The following is a 6420-nucleotide window of genomic DNA, read 5'->3' as shown; positions in this document are numbered from 1 at the left end:
ACAAAAATTTAAGAGTAGATATGCATGCCTTGATGAATGAGTGAAACACTTAACCCAGAGAGAATTTGTGAGGAGTGTGATTGAGCTTGCAGGCAAAAGAATGATTCAACATTGAAGTGCAACGGAAAACTTCGGAGAGGGGAATCGAACACTTTGATACGGAAATAAATATCAAGTGTGGAAGCATCAGTTGTGTTGTGGAGCAAAAGAAAAGTTCATGGGTGTCCTCTTGTTTTCTCGTCCATCACTTGAGGACAAGTAATGAGCTAAGTTTGGGGTTGTGATCGGCCACCAATTTCACCTTGTTCCTGTGTTTGAATCAATGGAAAAGCACTTCATTCAGTGGTATTTTAATTTGTTTCAGTCTAGTTCTTGTTAGTTTTGTTTATTTTCGTATTTGAATTTTATGTGTTATCTTTTCTAATTTTTGTTGTTTTTCCATTGCTTTTGATCTTGTGTTGGTAGTGTTTTAAGTTATGCAGATACAGGGCACGATTTGAGACAAGAAGAAGTGAGTTTTGGTGAGACAGAGCTGTGACACGGCCACCCGTGTCATGTGACACGGCCACCCGTGTCATGTGACACGGCCGTGTCACACTTGCTGAAGAGAAATGTTTGCAATTGTGAAAGCCAAGAAGTCAGAGATCTGACACGGACACCCATGTCATGGGACACGGTCGTGTCAGCCTTGTGCGCAGAAAGAGATTAGTTTTCAAATCTTTGAACTAGTCACTTAAGGAAGGGCATTGTGGACTTTTCAGAAGGAAACATTTGCTGAGAGATATTTAGTCACTGTTTGGAGAGGAGAAAATCACTTTTTGGATTGCGAAAGAACGATAGAACAAGGATTGGAAGCACTAGGGTTTGAAGGAAGAAAATCTTCAAGAGCCTCCGCGATTGAAGATCAATTCACACTTATCTTATTGTAATGTCTTTATTCTTAATTTCTGTTATCTTGACAATTGCCATAAGTAGCTAAACTATTACTTGTTAGGGTGATGTCCCTGGATCATGTGATGTAACGAATTATGTTTACCGTTTGTTTTCAGATTATCTTTATGAAATTCAGTTTATGATTAAAAGTTCTTATTGCTTCATTATATTGGAAAATATTTTGTTGATTCACGATTGGGGTTTGGTCTGACTAACCAACCCAATGTTTTTTAATCATAACGTTATTGTTGATAATCACTTAGGAATAAGGGTTGATGAGTAGCGATCATATTATCCGGGCTATGTCTTATAGAATCTTGGCATAAAATTATCTTGATAAGGAATGAAAAGATAGTTTTAATCTCAAGAAGTTTTTCACTAAGGAATTTGGAAAAATCAATGTTCGGGATCGGTAGTTAAGAATTTCTTCAGTTAATCTGTTAATTGGTAATTATTTCGTTACAGAGCGATTCATACATCTATCCTAACTCGTCTTCGCATATTTTCATTATTCAAACTGTTTAATTCTTCCGTTTTACATAAGCTGTTATTTAAATTCAAAATCAAATTCAAAAATTATATTTTATTCTGACTTTCAAAAATTATTTTCAGTTTGTAAAGATTTAGCGAGAGCGGACTTTAGGACGGATAGTATAATCTAAGTCAATAAACACGAAAGTGTGAGGTAAAGGTTTTTAACTCGAATAACTTACTCTGAAAAGTGACTCCATTTATTTAAAATATGCCATTAAGTTGCTAAACCCGAAAGTTGGACTATTGCACACCGGTGTCTAAACACCTGATTAATTAATTATTTTTTACCTTAGTTTAATTAAGTTTCATTTCTAAAACCAACGAATATCGAAAGCCTTAGCTGCCAATTGCAACGAAAGTCCGTATTATTTGACCCTCAGTCCTTGTGGGTTCGATATCTTTTAAAACTTAACGACTAAGCTGTATACTTGCAGCGATATCCCGATTGATTTATATAAAGTCACGATCATACTGCAGGTGGTTGTCCTGGTCACCCGCGGGAGGAGGGGGAGGTGGTGGTGGTGGTGGTGATGGTGAAGAAGCCCTGGTACATCAGATGCTACGGAAGATGGGCTGACCATAGGGTGTGACACACTGAGGAACCACTCCAGGTATCCATCTTGGCACTGCCCTGGCTGCTGAATCGCAACAGCTGTATCAAGGATCTCACGGGGGAGCTGAGAATATGACTCTGAAACCAGCGATCAATTCCACTAGCTGGAGCCTCTTGGACCGGCCGTGGGATGCCCTGTATATAACCATACTTGCGTAGACACCTCTCAGGAAAGTGTCTAGCCACATGGCTAGTGCGACATCAAGCGTCGTGTACAACATCGTCAATGCAGCCACTCCCCAAGCCCAACATGGGGTCTCAAGGTCGCTGAATAGAGTAAGATAGAGGACATCTATATAAACTCCAGACTTTCCGCAAAGAGAGTACATGCCACTAAAAGTAGCATATACGCCCTAGCGGAATCATGATACCTCTCTTCATCGACAAGCTCCTAATAAACCCTCTTCAATGAAGACATCCTGAGGTAAAAGCCCAGAGTGTCATCAAACTCCTTAAGCACAACTAGCTCATCAACCTCTAAAGCATCCATCACCATGTGCACCGCCGTCGCCTGGTCCTCATGAACTAGTGTGAAAAACGTACCAGCTATCGGAAAGTGAAACAAGGAATGCACATCATCCAGAGTCACTGTCATCTCCCTGATGGAAGATGGAAGGATGATGTCTCTGGGTGCCATATCTCAACAAAAGCTGATAATAAAAGGGGCGTCTAGCATCGTCAGGGAGCATCCAGCAAAGTCCATCAAATGGAAGTCCCGAACTATCCTCGCCACCTGTTCAAGCATCGGTCTCTCTGGAAAGTTCTTCAACTTCGACCCGTGAGAAGTGAGCTTCAGCACTGGACGTTCCTGTAACAAAAAAATACAATTAAAACACAATAGTATAAATCAAATTGCATAATAAAAATTAAGCACTTAAGCAACGTTACATACCTCGCCCTGCCATATCCTATAAGCGACATGGTCAGCATCAAAAAGGACCTGTCAGAAGGTCCTCCTGGAAAAGCTCCATCAGTGTGTACTGATGGCTCCGTAGATGCACCTGTGGCGGTGTCCGTATCAAGCACCACCAGCTCCTCAGCAACCCCCTCCTCAACCACAGTCACCCGTTCCTCAACTCTAGGCACCTCCTTATTTGCAACAGGTACCTGCTCCTCAGCAACAGCCACCGCCTCAACCTCAGCAACCTCATCCTGGTGCACTTGCTCATCCACAGCAGTTGATGCTCTACCACCCCGGCGGCGAGGTGAACAGAACCCCTACTCGCCTGCTCAGCCCTCCGTTTCCGGTTAGAACCGATCGGAGGAACGCGTCCAACACGTAAAATTGAGGTACCAGCTTCATCAGCAGCCGCCCGAGCATGAGCATCGGTTCTATCAATGGTCTGACCCGCAACAATATCATCTCTGCCTCTAGTCCTCACTAAAAAAAGTTAAATATATAAGAAAAATAGAATTTAAAAAAAATAGAAATACCAGAATTTTCAAAATTTCTGGTATCGGAAAAACTACCGGAAATTTCAAATTTTTTGGTATTTTTATAAAGATATCGGAAACTGTGAAATTTCCGGTATAAAATACCGGAAATTTTAAAATTTCTAGTACAAGTTACCAGAAATTTCACAATTTCCGATAAAAAAATACCAGAAATTTCATAAATCTACCGAAAACTTACTTGTTTTCGCCAAATTTCCGGTACGCTCCTCAAATTTCCGATATCGCCCAAAGATTTAAAAAAATTCGGTGCTTCATGCAAATTTCAAAAAATATGATAATGAATATTTGTTGGACATTTTGTTCATTTCATTCATTTTGGAGGATGCCAAATATAATTTTAGAAGTGGCAAGTTAATTTCTCTTATATTAAGATCCTTATTGAGCCTAGTATCAGAAAAACTCATATTGGGCCTATATTGACACATTTCTGAAAATTCTATTCCAAAATAAGAGAGGAGAATACCTGACACTCCCCAACTAAAACTTGGTACTCCCATATAATTTTATAATACAAAAAATATTTCCTTTAAATTTTTTTATTAACCAATCTTTAAAAATATTTTTCAGGTGCAAAAAATCTGGCAATGACTCCGAAAAATTCGGGAAATATTTTTTATCTGATTATTTAAAATATTGGGTGTGTAGCAAAAGATTTATGGAAAATTTAAAAAAATATGATATATCAAATATTTTCTCCATGCTTCAAAAGTTTGGTAATGTTATTTTTACGTGGTGGTGAATGTGCAGACACTTAAAGTGCAAAGAGAACAAGGAAAGTCAAATGCAAGCTTAAAGAACTTTTGACTGGTGCATCTTATAAAGAAAAACTTAAATTCTATATATAGCCTTGAATTCTCTCTTCCATCACTAAACTAAGTAATGTGAGACTTAGGAAAACTGTAATCCTATGTATAGTCTCAGACTCCTTCTTCCTTCACAAAACTATATATAGCCTTGAATTCTCTCTTCCATCACTAAAATAAGCGATGTGAGACTTAGGAAAACTGTAATCCTATGTATAGTCTCGGACGCCTTCTTTCTTCACAAAACTAAACGATGTGAGACTTCTTTAACATGTATATTTTCAACAAATCCCAACAATCGAAACATTTGTGTGGTCTAGGAAAAAAAAGACCTATCGAATTTTATAAAATATCCGATCACACCCCTGCATATATAGGAAATTTTAAAAATTTGGTATGCATGTATCTGGTTTTACCGACATTTTAGAAATATCTAATACAAATAATATGCATTTTTATCGATAATTTCAAAATTGTCAATAAAATTACATACAGTTCATACAGAATATTTCTAAAGTTATAGTAAAAATGCATATCAAATATTTCAATATTATCAGTATAAATGCATATATTTAGTATCAGCAATTTGAAAAAACCAATTAAAATACATTGTTTTTCCTAAATATCTGGCATCCTATCAAAAGCTTTGATAAGAATGTATAAATTTAATGAAAAACAACAGTTACTTGTAAATATGTGCTATAAACTGCAAAATCTTCAATAAAAAACTAAATTTCTTTAAAAAAAAATCCAAAAATAATATTGTAAAAATGTGAAATTTGTATTTTATTTTTTTGTTCTTGTTTTAACAATGAGAAATATTATAGTCAAATTATGTGTTATGTGGGGTGCTAGATCTAAGTTGGGGGTGTCAAGTGAATTCCTCACAATAAAAGCTTTATACTGAGTTTATGTTTGAAGATTTTACCATATACTCTTACAATTATACTTTCAAAAAAATGATAAATTTGCCCTTTTTAAATTTAGAATTTTTGACTATTATACAAAATTTTCGGGTTATTTTGAAAAAGATTTTCTAAAAATTCACCCTTAGCTTATCCATGGGTAAATATAAGTTCGTGGGTAAATTTGTTTAAGTTTTCCCAATTATATACTGAAAAACTAATAAAAAAGATTTTCTAAAATGCACCCGAAGCTTATTTGTGGGGTAAATTTGAAAACATAAATTTATGAAACTTTACCTACCGTTTTATTTGTGAATAAATCTATGTTTTCATGGATTAACTCGGATTATTAAATTTTTCAAATTGTATATTGAATAATTTATAATAAAAATTTTCAAAAAATTACCCGCAATTCATTTGTGAATAAATATGTGATTTGCAATATATCTTATTTTTAAAAATAATTCATTTTAGTGTATAGTTTTACCAGAGACATAGAGTTATCAATAATTAAGTTACATGTAAGTTTATGAAAATCTTTTTTTTACAAATTTTTGGATAAATAATTTTACTAAAAATATTGAAATTTACCCACGAACAAGACGCAGGTAAATTTCCAAAAATATATTTTTTAAAGTAATTAAAAAATGTTGTGTAAGGGTAAAAAAAACTTTAAATATAAAAAAGATAAATTTAATAATTTTTATATTTTTTTTGTGGTGAAAATATAATTGTAGAGGTATGGGGTAAAGTTTCTTTCATGGTTGCATAAGCAACCAAGTCCAATAACCTATTACATCCAATGTTAAACATTTATTTAAAAAAACTCATTTTGTTTTCGTTGAGTTAGGCTCTGTTTGAGAAAACTAGCAGATAGCTAGTAGTTGATTATTGATAGTTGGTAGCGGTTAGTTGATGACTAATAACTCATAGCTGATGACTGGTAAGTCATAAGTTAATTTATGTATTTGATAAATTAGTTGTTACACTAGTTGATAAATAAAATAACTTAAAAGAATATTTTTAATTAAGAAATTGGAGGTTTCGTTGTCTTATTATATTATTAAATTAAATTAATTTGTTTTCAATAAAATTAAATATATTAATAAAAACATGGAAAATCATTTTAATATATATGAAAAATTGAAGATAGTTTCAAAATATATTAAATTTGTAT

Source organism: Vicia villosa, unplaced genomic scaffold, assembly GCF_029867415.1.
Source record: "Vicia villosa cultivar HV-30 ecotype Madison, WI unplaced genomic scaffold, Vvil1.0 ctg.002608F_1_1, whole genome shotgun sequence".
NCBI lineage: Eukaryota > Viridiplantae > Streptophyta > Magnoliopsida > Fabales > Fabaceae > Vicia > Vicia villosa.
Note: the sequence above shows the minus strand (reverse complement) of the source record.